The sequence below is a fragment of the Cyprinodon variegatus genome, unplaced genomic scaffold, assembly GCF_000732505.1.
Source record: "Cyprinodon variegatus isolate N-32 unplaced genomic scaffold, C_variegatus-1.0 Scaffold10, whole genome shotgun sequence".
Lineage (NCBI taxonomy): Eukaryota > Metazoa > Chordata > Actinopteri > Cyprinodontiformes > Cyprinodontidae > Cyprinodon > Cyprinodon variegatus.
In genome coordinates, this window is record NW_015150463.1 from 335,562 (window position 1) to 350,258 (window position 14,697).

The following is a 14,697-nucleotide window of genomic DNA, read 5'->3' on the forward strand; positions in this document are numbered from 1 at the left end:
AAATTTTACAAAAGTTGAAGAAGTTAGATCATTATTACAAATTTAAAGATATTCAATTACTAATAAAATGTTCAAATGTGTCGACTTTATGATCCGTATTTTCTTTCGAACCAGTCATTTCATTATCTTATGTCTTCCATTATATATTTGCCTATTGTATGTATGTTCATTATATCACAGAGTGCAAACCATATACGCAAAATGTAGAATGGTAAGTAAAAGTTTTTACCTTAAGTGATAGTAGTGAAGTAAGTAAACACGATCTGTAATTAAATGACATAACCAAGTTTTTTGTTTGGAAGTTTTGAATCATTTGAAAGGTTAATACCAGGATTTACTGTTTTTCTTTGTTCTTCCTTGCTAAAAACTGGTTCTAAATTTAGTCAGATTAAAATAAATCAAATTTTAATTTGATTCCACCTGATATGTGGAACCTACGCTTACCAATCTATGACTTAAACATAGATCTTGTTTTTTTTATGGAACATGTTTAAAATATAGATCATAATTTTTTTTTTTACCAATTAAGGATATAATCTATAATAGATCATATTATACATTGTCTAGCCATCATTTATTCACCTGTCTTTGCTAACATAAGCAAGCAAAGACAAATCCAGTTCGCACCTGAAAAAACTATTAGCTCATTTAAAAGAGCTGTATCCTCTTTATACACAGCAACAATAAGTTCAAATGACAAAAAATAAACAGTACTTCATGCACAAAACCGTCTTGTATTATATAATTCAATCTTTATTATTTCAATATCCTCCAAGTGATAGAGAGTGTCTTCATTTAAAGGTTACATTTAGCCTTTGTTAGAGTAGACTTACGCCTTTGACTAGAATTAATGTGCTTCTATTTTTTCATCCACAGCTTTTAGTTGCTTTTTGTTTACTAAACAAAAATGCATTAATGTCAATATCAATAACATTGTCTTTTTTGTAATGTGCATATATATATATATATATATATATATATATATATATATATATATATATATATATATATATATATATATAAAAGCAACATTATTCTTTTTTTACAGATTCTCCATACTTGGTGGCTTTGCGTAACCAAGGTGAACATATTTGAGTACAAAGAGCAGACATGGCAACCCAGCAAGTAAACAAACAGCAGTGACCAGGGAAGCATTAGGCAGCTAATTGTCTTCACTTGGGAGCTGTTATGGTCCCCAGTTTAAACCTCTAAACCCCCCACCAGTTTGAAGGTGGAAACACACACTGCTACAGGAAGAGCCCGGGGCCAAAGATGAGGATTCACCTGAATGCACGCATTTGACTGAAACACACACACATGTATGAAAAACACGCTGCAGAAATAACAAGAAATGCACGAACACTCCTAAGTGACCCACACCTGGAGACAAAGGGAGTATCTGTCACTGAGACATGCACACCTGAGCAGCCCCCTCCTCGTGAAACCTCTCAACACCTGAAACGTGAAATAAACATCCTGTGAGCTTGTCCAGCAGGTAAAATCAGCACATCAAAGAGGAAGAGTTACAGCACAGCTCAGGTAGCGATTACAAAAATCCTTGCAGGAGAGGAATTGAAATAATCCTGACTTCTTATATCTGAATCAATCTATATTTTGTATATGACTGTGATGAAACTAAATTGAGATTATCATATATATATTTACATTATTATACCAGTCACTTAATTGGAGAAAAATTCAGGTTCATAACCTTGCTGCAAAAAGAGGGCAGCTTTGCAGGTTGTGGGTTTATGCTTGCATGCATAGGTTTGACACTATTTTGTTTGAAGGAAATCCATAATGAATATCAACTAGGGGGCTTTATTACTGACTTCAATAGTTATTGTGGGAACAAGGAATAAGTTGCTTAGAAAAAGAAAAAGCAGGAAAAAAAGGAAAAAAGCAGGAAATCTTATATAGCATTGATTGACAAAAAAGATATGTTCTCTTTTATTTTATTTTTTTAAGCCCTTGGATCACAAAAAAAATATGTTTTAATTAGATTGCATTTGTGGTATTCTTGCAGTTTCACTTCACTGTATGAATCAAGGGAAATGGCATGAATGCTATGCAGTTTCATTTTAAACCAGGATCTGACACAACAATAAAGTTTGGGCTGTACTGGATAGCATATAAACTTTCGAAAGTTTGCAAATAAGACAATTTTTCATTTTGAAACAAAGAGAGGTGCTGCCTCCCTTAAATGCATAAAAACATATAGGGTTCACCTCAGACATGTATGTTTTTTCCCACTTAGGTCTTTTGAGTCTACCCAACACGTATGGTCTCTCCAATGTCTGCGTGGACATGTCCACGGTGCTACATATTGGATCATTCTTTCAGCTAGAAGATGTGAAGATCATTTACATGCAAGACCAGGTGGCGACTGAGGTCATGCTGAGACACATTGTCCATCTGAGTCTTTGTAAACTTCCCATTGGACCTCCTGCTGCCTGTCTCACAGTAATATATGAGGTGTTACTTTATAATCAAGTTATGTGGGAAGAATCATATTTGTCTGGACAAAACTTTACTTTCCGTGCACACAAAGAGTAAAGAATTCCCTCACTGCAAGAGGAAGTGAATAAGAGGAAAATGAATCAATGCTGGAAAAATAAGAACATAGGGTTATGCAAATGCTTATGTGACGTTTAACATCGTTGGACAACTATCTATTAGAAGAGCTGTTAATGAAGACATCGTGTTTGGCCTCATTCTGTTGCTGTTGGTGCATTTCATCTGAGCAGAGTGTCGCCTTGCTTTCTGTCCCTCAATTGATGAATGACTCGAGTGTTTCTTCCTCTGACACTAATGAGCACTTTGTGACTCGTGGTAAAAACGCGAGGGAAGAGCTGATGACAGCACAAAAAATTCTCTGCATGCTTCACATACTGAAAGTAGAATTGCAACGAAATTAAAGTAACTTTGCATATTAAATCTTTGACAAGTAATAAAAAGTAATTAATTTGTTTTTACCTGGGAATCTCCCTGATGCTTGCTATATTTAGATTTTGTATTTGTCTTTTTGTGAAATAAATAAAAACTTCAGGGAGAAATGTCTTTACTTAGAAAAGTTTGGAGTTTATCAAAATTTCTGCCCTCTTTTTTCTCACCTGACTTTAATGAACTACTGGCAGTTTTGAACAAGCTCTGCGCCGGTGGGTAGTATGATTATTTTAGGGCACTCTACTGTAGAAGGCAAACTCTAACCTTAATGGAGTCAAACACTCAGAAGCTTTATTTGCCAGGTTCTTAATGGCAGGAAAAACATGACCTCCCCTGTGATATTTTCAGCCACAATTTTCTGAGTATGGGGATGTTCTTCAAAAATGATGGCATCTCCAGTTCAATTCCAATTATCTAATGTATCCCATTAACAACAATATCAACGTAAGGCAGATATAATCCCCTCCAAAGGGGAGGGGATTATATCCAAAGGGGAGGGGATTATATCCTCCTGATTTAGATGTCAGGAGGATTTGTGGCAAAATGATTTTTGGAAGAGTTAAATAGAAAATTTCTAAGCAAGTAGTAAGAAGTGGTGTCATGTTTGGTTGGGAGTGCCGAACAAACACCCCATTCCCACTGACCTAAAAACCCATTTGAACCTGGGAACAATCGGCTTTTAGTGGCAGTGGGAACAGCTCACTGACACGTGTTTAATCGGGTGTTAAAATGGCCTCAGTTCTGATCGGCATGCTGTGGGAACACCAGACCCGGGATGATCCACCAATTTACGGGGTACCATTGAGCGCAATGTACAGCCATCAACACACCGCGCCAGTCGTATCTGATCTAACAAGCCGAAACAACTCTACATTTGATAAACATGGTGCAGCACTGGTAAGAGGGATACAGACCAATAAAAGAGCGAAAACAATAAGGTACATTTACTACGCCTTGGCTTCCTTACATGTTGCTTTCCATTGTTTACTTTCCTGATTTCTATTGCACTGGTGACAGCAGACATGCAGTGGCAGGGGGACTGAGGCCACACTATTTTCAGTGACAAAAAGGCTAAACACAGATGCACAGTGGGAGGTTACAGATCTGGATATGTTCAGATCTTCATTTGAAGAAATCAAATAGACAGGATCAAACAAGTGTAAATGAAGAGTGCAGCTCGGGTTGAGCAGGAAGCAAAGTTTGTGAGTTAGGGCCAATATGATTTGGAGATGTGAAGAAGCAGTACCATGGATGTATTTGATAAGAATATATAATTATTTTGTATGGAGTTCTCTAGAGAGAACTACTATGAAAATGGAAAATGTTTGTTTATGTAGTGAATAAGGGTATCGCCAGAGCATTAGTGTAACAGTGGAGGATGTTAGAGATCGGCTCATTTGCCTCCAAGACCCGAGGCCGAGTGTGCCTGGAAATCCTGTTAGAAACCTTAAACCCCTCAGGGAACAAATCAGTGTCCTAACTGACCTCATGGTGTTGTAATTAGCATCTATCAGAGGCTTGTTGAGACAGAAAATCTAAACTTGGTAATGTCAGTGTCTTCTAACTATAACAACAAAAAGATTTCACCATTCTGTCACCACCTTGACTCAGTTTTGACTCCTAGGTGATGTTGGTGAGATGTTGCCCAATGAGAAACCTCATGGCAAGACACCAGGCTCCCAAAACAAACATAATTTTCTTGTTTTCAGCAGTTCCAACGTGCCTCCGCAAAGACAGCTGTCAGCAAGCTCTGGTGTTCACTCAGCTGTTATTACTTCATTAGATGAGACAAAAAAGGACAATATTTTCAGTTTTAACCCATGGCACAGATTGAACCAGGGGACTTTGGAAATGTGCCATTTTTATCACTGATGTCAAATGAATATTTCAATACTCTTGGACACTTTAGAATCTGACAGAAGTTGGAGTTGTAAATGCAATAGATTGAATTTTTTATGTAACGTAACACAAAATTACTTGAAAAGTCTGCAGGGTGTACCCAGCTAATGACAACTGGAGATAGACACCAGTAGTATTTATACATTTACTACTATTCTAAAATGTGTAATTAGTCTGAAAGTGAAATAATCTGGACATTTTGTTTACAAATTAACATAGACTTTTACCTTATTAAACATCTCCATTTGATCAGTTACTCACCAAATATTAGTATGAATAACATAAACCATTGATGGTCTGCAAATAGGATATTATGAAGTTAATTTTACTCATGGTTCCAAGTTATGCAAGCCCTAAAATGTGATTAGAGTCAGATTAGAGTAAAATGGTCAGAGCATCTCTGAAAACGTCCACTCTTGTGTGGCCTTTCTGGTCTGTAGTGGTCTATCATAAGCGGCAGGATCATGGTTTACTGCTTCAGCAGACATCATGCCCCAGTAGGGCAGTATCAGCATACCTTGCCATATCCATATGTATGTTAGTTTTTTGTATATAACTTTGTATAAATCCATATCTCATCCATCATAGGGCAACAGTGGCATCAGATGCAGGAGTTTGCCCTGAAACCACAGGGTTGTCAGTTCAAGCCCCAGCTCCGGCTTTCAGTGTTGTTGTGTCCTTGGGCCCAGTGGCACCAGTGTATAGCAGCCTCTCTTCTGTCAGTGAACCTCAGGGCTGCTGGGGCTACAATGTAGCTTGCCACTGTGAGGGTGTGAGCGTTGGAATGGGTGAATGACTGAATGTAGTGTAAAGCTCTTTGGTCAAGTCTCCTGACTTGAAAAAGCGCTATATAAGTACACGCTATTTTACCATTTACCAACATGTTGAGGCTTCCAGCTGCAATGAAACCCACTGCCCCCAGAAGTTGCTCATACCCTGGAGCTTTCATTTACCCTTCTTTTCACCTCAATTGAAATATCTTCTCAATATAGTAAATCTCTGAAAGTTTAACAGCAATTTCATCTTAACCAGAAAGAGAAGATTGCTTAGATTACAGCACTGGGCTCCTTGTTACCGTTCAGGGGATATGAGTGACTCCCGATCACTGCTCTTTGAACCCCACACAAGGGTCGCAACAGTTTCTTAGGGATCAACATCCTGTGACAGCAGCACATTTACACACACATTACTTATAGAGACTTATAGAGTATATAGAGTCATCACTGTAAGTTATCTGAAAGATTGTGAAAATAAAATAGGCTCGCAGGTTTATCCGCCTGTACACCAAGTACAAGGATAATTGACAGTTTGTCTAAGTTTGTCACATCTGTGAAGTGCACAGTGTCAGTAAAATATCTGTTAATGTCCCAAATAACAGCTTTTACCTGCTGAGCAACCTGCAGATTCATATAATGTCTAACATAGCTTTTTCTATGACCTTTCACTTCTGTATACGAATTGTTATCTTTTGTTAATGTTCTAAGATCTAACCGAGTGATCATCCATCTAAAAGGATGAATATCTTATCCACATACAAGACATGAATTTCTAAAACTTGGAATCTAAAACAAAATAGTTCAGGAATGTCAAGTTTGAGCTCTAGCATGGTAAACCAAAAAGTCCAATCCAAGGGAACCCCACCTCTCTGCAAAAAATTAAAATCTAAGTATGTTTTTCTTAAAATAAGTGGATTTTTTTCTTGAATTAAGCAGGTAAGTGAGACACTTTGCCAATGGAATAAGAAAATTAACATTAAGAATAAGAAAAATCAAACTGCAGTCTCTTTTAAGTGCATAATATCTAATTATCTTATTTCAAGAGTAAAATACCCATTACAATGGCAGATTGTCTTATTTACCTGCTCAAATTAAGGGGAAATACACTTAATTTAGAAAATGTTTACTCATTTTTGAATCATTTTACCAGAATATGATATGATGTATATTCCTCAACAAGTAGCATAGATTTTTGTGATAAATAATTTCCTTAACACTACATAACTGTTAATTTAAGTCATTGTTTTTGCTATAGCCCTCTGTATTTATTTGTCTATCCTCATCCCCCAATACATCTTCCTACACCTTATTTAATTGATTTTATTTTTCTATTGTATATACTTTGTCTAAACATCCTCTTTTTTTTTTTTTTTTTTTTTTTTTTCTTATATGTGCAATTTTTCCTGCTACTGGAAATACAATTTCCCGAAGGGAGTAATCCCAAGGGATTAATAAAGTCAAGTCTAATTCTAAGTCTAAGTCTTAATGGAGATGTTGGCTCTTGATTTCTGATTTTGAGATCAATTTTCTTTTTTTATTTTTTTCCAACCCACTTCTTCCAGCTAAACAGCCCAAAACATGATGCTTCCCCCCCCACCCCCCCCCCCCCCCATGTTATCAGATGTTGTTAGGAGTAATAAACAAAACTTGTATTTCTACATCTGTAAATCTGATAAACAAGCCAAACTCTAAACCTGATTCTGTGTAATAACAAAAAGCAGCTTTACAGTCTGTGGTAAAGCACATAGTGCCACCTTTTCCTTTGGGGTTCCTCTTCTCTACTAAAATCAGAGACAATTTCCTCTCAACTCTTTCAGTTTGACATTTAATTGTCTTCTTTACATTTCAGATATTTGAGTTATCTAATTAATGTCAACCCTTTGATCCTGAAAGAGTTTAAAGAAGTTGTTGAAAGGCCAATACTGCCATAACATTTGCGTCCATGAGGATAGTATAAACTTCCGACTGAGACCGCTCATCAGTAACTAACAGACATGATCAGACAGCATCCTGAAAGATTTCCAAAGGGAAATGTAGACTCATCAGCCTGTAATTGGAAAGATTCTTGTAAATCAAAGCTAAAAATTTTGCAGGGGACTCCCACACACCCTTCAGGGAAAACTTCAGCTTTCAGACAGGGTACTGCAACCATTCTAAGTTGTAACATGGCATTGAAGACACCACAGGCCTTCAGTCGTCTCCTAAATGGTAATTTATGTGCTGTTGTGGAGGACAAATTGCTGCAGGAGGTACACCATTAACTAAACTACATTCACAGCGACGTGTTTTTACCTGCTGCACTGCTATGCCAGAAATGCTGTAACTCTACGTTGGTCTGCCGGGGCCGGGGGCTCAGGCTTTACAAGTAGGAGTGGAGGGAAAACACAGAACAGTGGATGTTCTGTACACCCTGCAAGTACTTGAATTTCCTATCTCTAACCTTAAAATATTACCTCTTTAAAATAACCTAGTGATTTTTACTTTTATTCTAAATCCAATACGTAAAAGACAAACAAATCCACAATATTCAAATAAAAATATCTTTTCTATCTTCAGCCAATGTCAAATTAAACATTGATACTTGGACAAATTCTGTTTTTGTTACTAACTGCTGGTAGCACAGACTAAAGATACACTGAATAAAGATTTCTTAACCATATTTAAGTTCATTTTGGACACACCACTGCTTTAACTCATAGGTTAAATGCTAACATTGAGTTTTAAATATGGAAAAACTCCAGACTAAGGGATAAAACTGACAATTTTTGAACCAGGCGATTTGTTTGTAAGGTGCCATGATTTTTTTTTTTTTTTTTTTTAACTCAAACCGTTGGGTAAAATAATAATATGGTTGTCCTCAATTGTTATTTTTATTTTCCACAGTAAAAACTAGTAAACGTGTTTGCACTCTAAATACAAGAACCGTTTAGAGGCAAAGATCAGTGGAACTGGACTGATATAACTCAACCAGCAGCATAAGAAAGAGCATGGCGCCCTCTAGTGGTCACACGAAAAGACCCTCAATTTGATTCAGTGTCACCACAGATGCATTTCTGCTCCAAATCACAAAGATTATATCAAACACATTGTTAGTAATACAAATATATTAATTCCCTTCCACTAAATAACAGGTATGGAAACATCAAGTTACAAAAAGCAGGAGGGAAAAATCCCGAAGTTCTGGCAAGATGATAAGTTTCCATGTTTCCATGCGCAATAATACAGCAGCATTGTATTTTGTAGATACTTTTGATTGTATATACTGAGATCCTTATCCTATTTTATTTCTATATCTCATTTTACACTGTTTATATGAGAAGGGTGTAATTTAACTGTGTGGGTTGTAATTGTCCTTTCCTTAGATTTTATTTTTCTCTCTTTTACTTACAATCTTATTTTTCTCTCTTCTGTAAATGGCTGCACTGCAAGATAAGAAGTCAGTAAAGTCATTCTGATTCTGATTTCTTCTGTCAAGTTTAAATGATCTCAACCTCTTTTTGATATTATATCAGACACAAGTCCTATAGAAGTTTGGTCTTCATCGCAGTTTATGGAATTCTTAATTTGTTTTGGTATATTGTGGATCTCGTTTCTATTCTCCTCAGGGGTTAAAGCATAAAAGTCTTAAGTCTTTTGGCTAAAAAGATCCATTCAGTTTTGCTTAATAATTGAGAGCAGCTCTTTAGATCGATCAATACTATCAATGATGTGAAAATTGAGGAAACATGGTGAAATTTAACAATGAAAAATATAGTTTTTCAAAAGTTGCATTTCTGCAGACTCCATTGTTTACATCAGCATTTGTTTGCATCTAGATTTAAAACAAGACAAGAAAAATATTTGGCTTTTTGACGAAAATGGCAAAAGAAGTTTGTTTAAAAGTTTGAAGGTTTCTAAAGGTAATAACACAGAAATTGGTTATAAAAAGCAAATATTAACCGATCCAGGTCTTAAAATAGAGAAAAATGTAAAAAAAAAAAAAAAAACTCAGAAGGGAATATGTGCTTGAAAATCCCTAAAGTTGAATTTCAAAATATACTTTGAAAAATATATCTAAGACCTTACAAACCTGATGGTAAAAAAATCAAACATTTTTTTTAAGGTTTCCAACTTGTTCTGGTTCTGCTGTGCATTCCTTGATGGCGTTCACCAACAGTGTTTGTGTTGTCACTTAAAATGTCTGTCTGATTTGGAGCTGAAGCTTCCAGCAGCAGCGAAGCAGCCAATCGGAGTGTGACAGACGAGCGAAAGCCCGGCCATCTGTAGGTGGACCGATGCCCACACAAAACACACACATACACAAAAGATGACTCACAGGCTGCAAAAAAGAAAAGAATCAGCATAATTACAAATATAGACCTGTCTTTGAATTGTGTCTTTTCTTGTGTTTCATTTTGTTCAGAATTAAAACTAATTAAAACACATGGGCAAAGCAGGAAGTCCTGATTACCTCCATGCAGTGTTTCCTGCGACAATGTTGCCACATGAAGGGTGCAGGATCCATCTGAATCGGACAAATCAGACTGCAGCCACAGTGAAAGGGCATCAGTGGTCACCATAAGTGGTATTAAAGTATAGCTGGCAGAGGGAAGGTGGTAGAAGGAGACATTAGGATGATTTTATTGATAGATCCTTTAGCATAGGCACCTCCTGAAGTTCCTACCAGAGTGGAGACTTTAGAGATTGGACAGGGTGCTTGCAACCTTCTCAGAGCACAATCACACTCCTCTTTACACTCTTGTCCAATATCTGTTGCATGATAGGACGCATAGGCATAGCCCACCTCCTGGAGTAGATATTTGTTTGCTATTCTTTCCCAAAAGGCTGTAGTCACAGCTCTGAATCACATCACCCATGTGCATTTCCGTCCCGTAACGACATCCAGATGGGCCTAAGGCTGTTTGGATTTTTATCAGCAGCCCAGAGTTCTTATTTTTTCTTTTTAGTATAGTTTTCTTACTGTTGACTCTCCTAAAGGTAAAAGAATAGGACCAATGAATAGGTTGTAGAATACCATACAATCGTATAGTGATTATATGGTGTTGAAGACAGGGTCAACTTCAGTTAGAAACACAAACGGATCTTCTTTATAGCCAAGCATTGTTGTAATTGGTTTGCCTCAGTTTGCCTGAGGAAAAGTTATATCTTTTGCTCATTTTAAATTTAGGACATTTTAGCTCCTACATTCTATTTCTTGGTCTTGGTTCTTTGAGCCATTCGTAGTCATAGCTATTTCTCTAACACCAGTTCACCATGAAAGGTCAAAAGTCTCAGTTAACCTGGCCTCAAAATTAACATTTTGGGGAAGTAGCAGCAATCTTTCAGTATCACATTGAACCTATGAACAGCCTTCCCAGAAAAGCTGAAACTGTTCTAGTCACAAACAGTTGATCTATTTCATATCGATCACTTGTGGATTAGGGATGGGATGTCACTTTAGCTCACATGTGAGTCAAGGCATTTTATCACATACTTTTGGCAATATAGTGCATTTTCATTTTGTATATGTCTGCTTCTAGCTCCTTGAGCCCAAAGCTGGCCGGGCCAAAAGGCTGCTGACTCCAAATCTGGTTCTGCTGGAGTTTTTCCTGTTAAAAGGGAGTTTTGTCTCTTCACTGTCACTATATGCATGCTCAGAAGAGGGATCACTGCTAAGTTAAGGGCCCAATGCAAACATTTATCTCCTGTTGCCACACGCTAATCAAAGAAGACCAAATTCCGCAAAGACAGTGACTCGATCTAATCAGCTGGTTTTTCTTTAGACAGAAAACGTTTAATGATCTTCTTGAATGGTCTCTGCACCCTACTTTGAGATGAACTGGCACTATATAATCTTAATCTAAGTGTTTCCCCCTTAAATGTGTGACCTAAGTATAGATATATGGAAGGTTGGTAGACATCGATGTAGAGGCAGGTCTTATGATTTTCATGCCATAAGCCATATTACAATTAGAAATTTGAGACCAGTGTTCATGCTGTTTTTTTTTCCACAGCCTACAACTCTTTCCACAAAACCCCGGGGATATGTGATGGTTCCTCTGATGTATTTGTTTTAAAGGCTGTCCTCGAACCTACTTCTCCCCACTTTCCATGCTAGCTCTCTGCAGGAGTAATACATTGGAGAAATCTCCTGAATCACAGGCCAATAATCAGAACCTTCTGACTGCCTAAAAGCTAAGAGACTGCTGGCTAATCTCAGAATCAGATTGCTGCAAAACACACTTTGTGCAGCTTTTGAGAGTTTACAAAGATAACTTTGGGGTAGAGAGTGGAAGCATGAAGTACCAGAGAGGACACAACGAGCCTGCTTGACTTCTCTTGAACACTGAAGCTCCCTTTAACATTGGAGACAATTCGCTTTTCCAAAATTGAGATCAACCAAGGTTACTGGTCTTGTAAAGCTAGAGAAGAGTTCTCAGCTAAAGAGCGAAGCACGGGTTTTTGATTATTTCTTATTTTAAGTATTAAGTGTTTAGTGTTCTGTAAAGCAAACTAACAAGAACCAAAGAGCAACCACATGTTAGCTCACCTAATGATAAAAAAATTAAAATAACCGTTTATAAAATTAAAGCACTAATATCACACCAACATGTATGTTTCCAGATATCCTCATTACATTTGCCCAAACAAAACAAGTCCCCTTGTGTAATTTTTAACCTTACCTATTTCCTCAGGAACAATCACAGAGGGTTAAGGATAAATTGTCTAATAATTTCTAAATTAGGCAAATCATTTAAGAAAATATTTGTATCAACAATGTTTTATTGACCTCTTGGATTTCCACTGTGAATTGGAAACATTCAAACTGATCTAAATTACTTTAAAAGCTAGTTTGACCTCCAAACGCTACAAGAAATATTTTTGTTCTTGAACATAAAATCAATGCTGCACCAAGCTATAATTGTATAACTTTATTGATTATGGTTTTCAACCGCTTTCATTTCCTTCTTCTTTGTGCAGAGAAGCTTAATTTTACTTGCTTAATTAAAAGTTTTTAACTGAAATAGGTTTGAACTGGAGCTCAATGACTTTTGTTAGTAAATTATAATTTAAATAGAAATAGTTGTGAATTAATTTCATGTTTACAAAATTAGCAGCTTGACCTTGATTTAAGCTCAAATAATACGGCCAGTTGGGCATGAGCTCATAGTTACAATAAAAAAGATATTGGATTAAACAAACATTACAGAAGACTTTAATTGCTTTACAAGGGTTTGTTTTCAACTTTATGCCTGAGAGTGGCCAACATGCAAAGACTTAAATATAAACTCAAATAGGAACCAAAAGGAGAAACTGGCTTTAATGGCTTATCACCAGAAAAATCATATATTTGTCAGCATATCCGTCCAGACCTCACACTAGTCTTTTGGCTCAAGTCTACTCTGCTTACTCAGAACCAAACATGGAGGAACAGTTTTAAATTCTTGAACTCAACTAGTCTGGAATAAACTACCAGAAATTTAAAAAGTGCGGAAAACCTAAATACTTCAAACTTGAAAACATATCTGTCTGACAAGTAAAATGTAATTGTGTATTCAGAGAGCGGATAGCATTATAATACAGTTAAAAGCTCAATAGGGTTGGTTTTGCTAGATACTAGGCCCTTTAAAGAAATACTAATTTATGGTTATAAAAGATATATTATGATGTCCTGTGATGCTGGAGTAACTGCAAGGGCTGCTGGGAAATGTCAAGATGGGGGAAACCATCACCATTTAATCGTGGTTTTTTGTTCAAAAGGGTTGTTTATATTGGTCATCTTTTCATGCTATAAATTATGTTCTGGGGGTAGCAGTTGTGTTAAAATTGGCACTATGGGAAGAATGTTTCACCAGTTGAATACAGAGGAAAAGGCATTTTCCAAGTTTGTTGGATTTAAATAAAAAGCTTGGCAACTGTGCTCTGGTTACAGAGTGATACTTACCTGCTGGTAAACACCTCACATTATGCCGCTGATTTAAAAAGTAATTCCACCATTTGACAGGGAAGATGGAAGGTTATCAATATCTGTGTATGGGGGCTGGGTTTGGAGTAAATTACTGAGAACTTGGTTTAGTTTCTGCTTCCTCAAAATAGACTTATAAGAAGTACCCAGGTCAACAAAATATATGATTTTTAACCCTAGGTGTAACCGAATCTTCTGTTAAGTTCATACACTTTGTAGAGTAAAATTGGTTCCATTATTTAAAAGAAAAGGTTATTTAAATCAAGTAGCACATCGCTGTTCATCAAGAAGATGAAAAAGTATCTGGATCACTGAGCTTCAGGAGGCCCATAGGAGAGAAATGGTTAAATGTGATTGGTCAGGTAGCCTCACCTATGTGTGAATGGTGTGAGGAATTCTCTAACATAGACCAACGCAGCAGGTTATCATTACAAAAAATCATAAGAACTTTTCTTAGATTAGAAAAGTTAAAGAGACTAAGGTCAAACTTAGTGACATTAGGACTGGAGAGAAACATAATTTTCTCTGGTTACTCTGTTTTGCTAAAAAAACAGCCAAGTGTGCTGAGCTCTGCTCCATGATAATCTGTTCTCTGGTTTTTTCCCCAGCCTGCTCCCTCTGGGATTTATTAGTTGTCGTGAACATAACAGGCACTGATCCCGAAAGTTTATGATTTGATTTTTTTCTATTTGCTAATTGCCCTACAATCGAGGCAAAATCCCCCATGTTCATTAACATCAGCTGATAATTAAGTGCCGCCATCACATCTCCTCGTTTTGTGCCCTCAGCATCTATAAATACATGTGAACTCTTATTTCTGAACGATTTCCATGATATTAAATAAATGCAAAGACACAGCTTTTACAATAACTGAGTGGGGAATTAAAAAAAATAAAATCTGCATGAAGCTGCAGCACAGTGTGCTGCTGGGCTCTATTTGTGGCAGCGTGGAGGTGTTTCTCCTCCTTCACTTCCAACAAAAGGTGAAAATTGCACCCAGAGGGGAAACGCTTCTCAGCGGGGGGAAGGTGCAGATCCACCCCATCCACCTCTCTTTGTTTCTGCCTGAAGCTTTGGCTCGTTTCCCTGAAAACCACAGCTGCACCATCTGAGCGGATGTAGGTCCTCTGG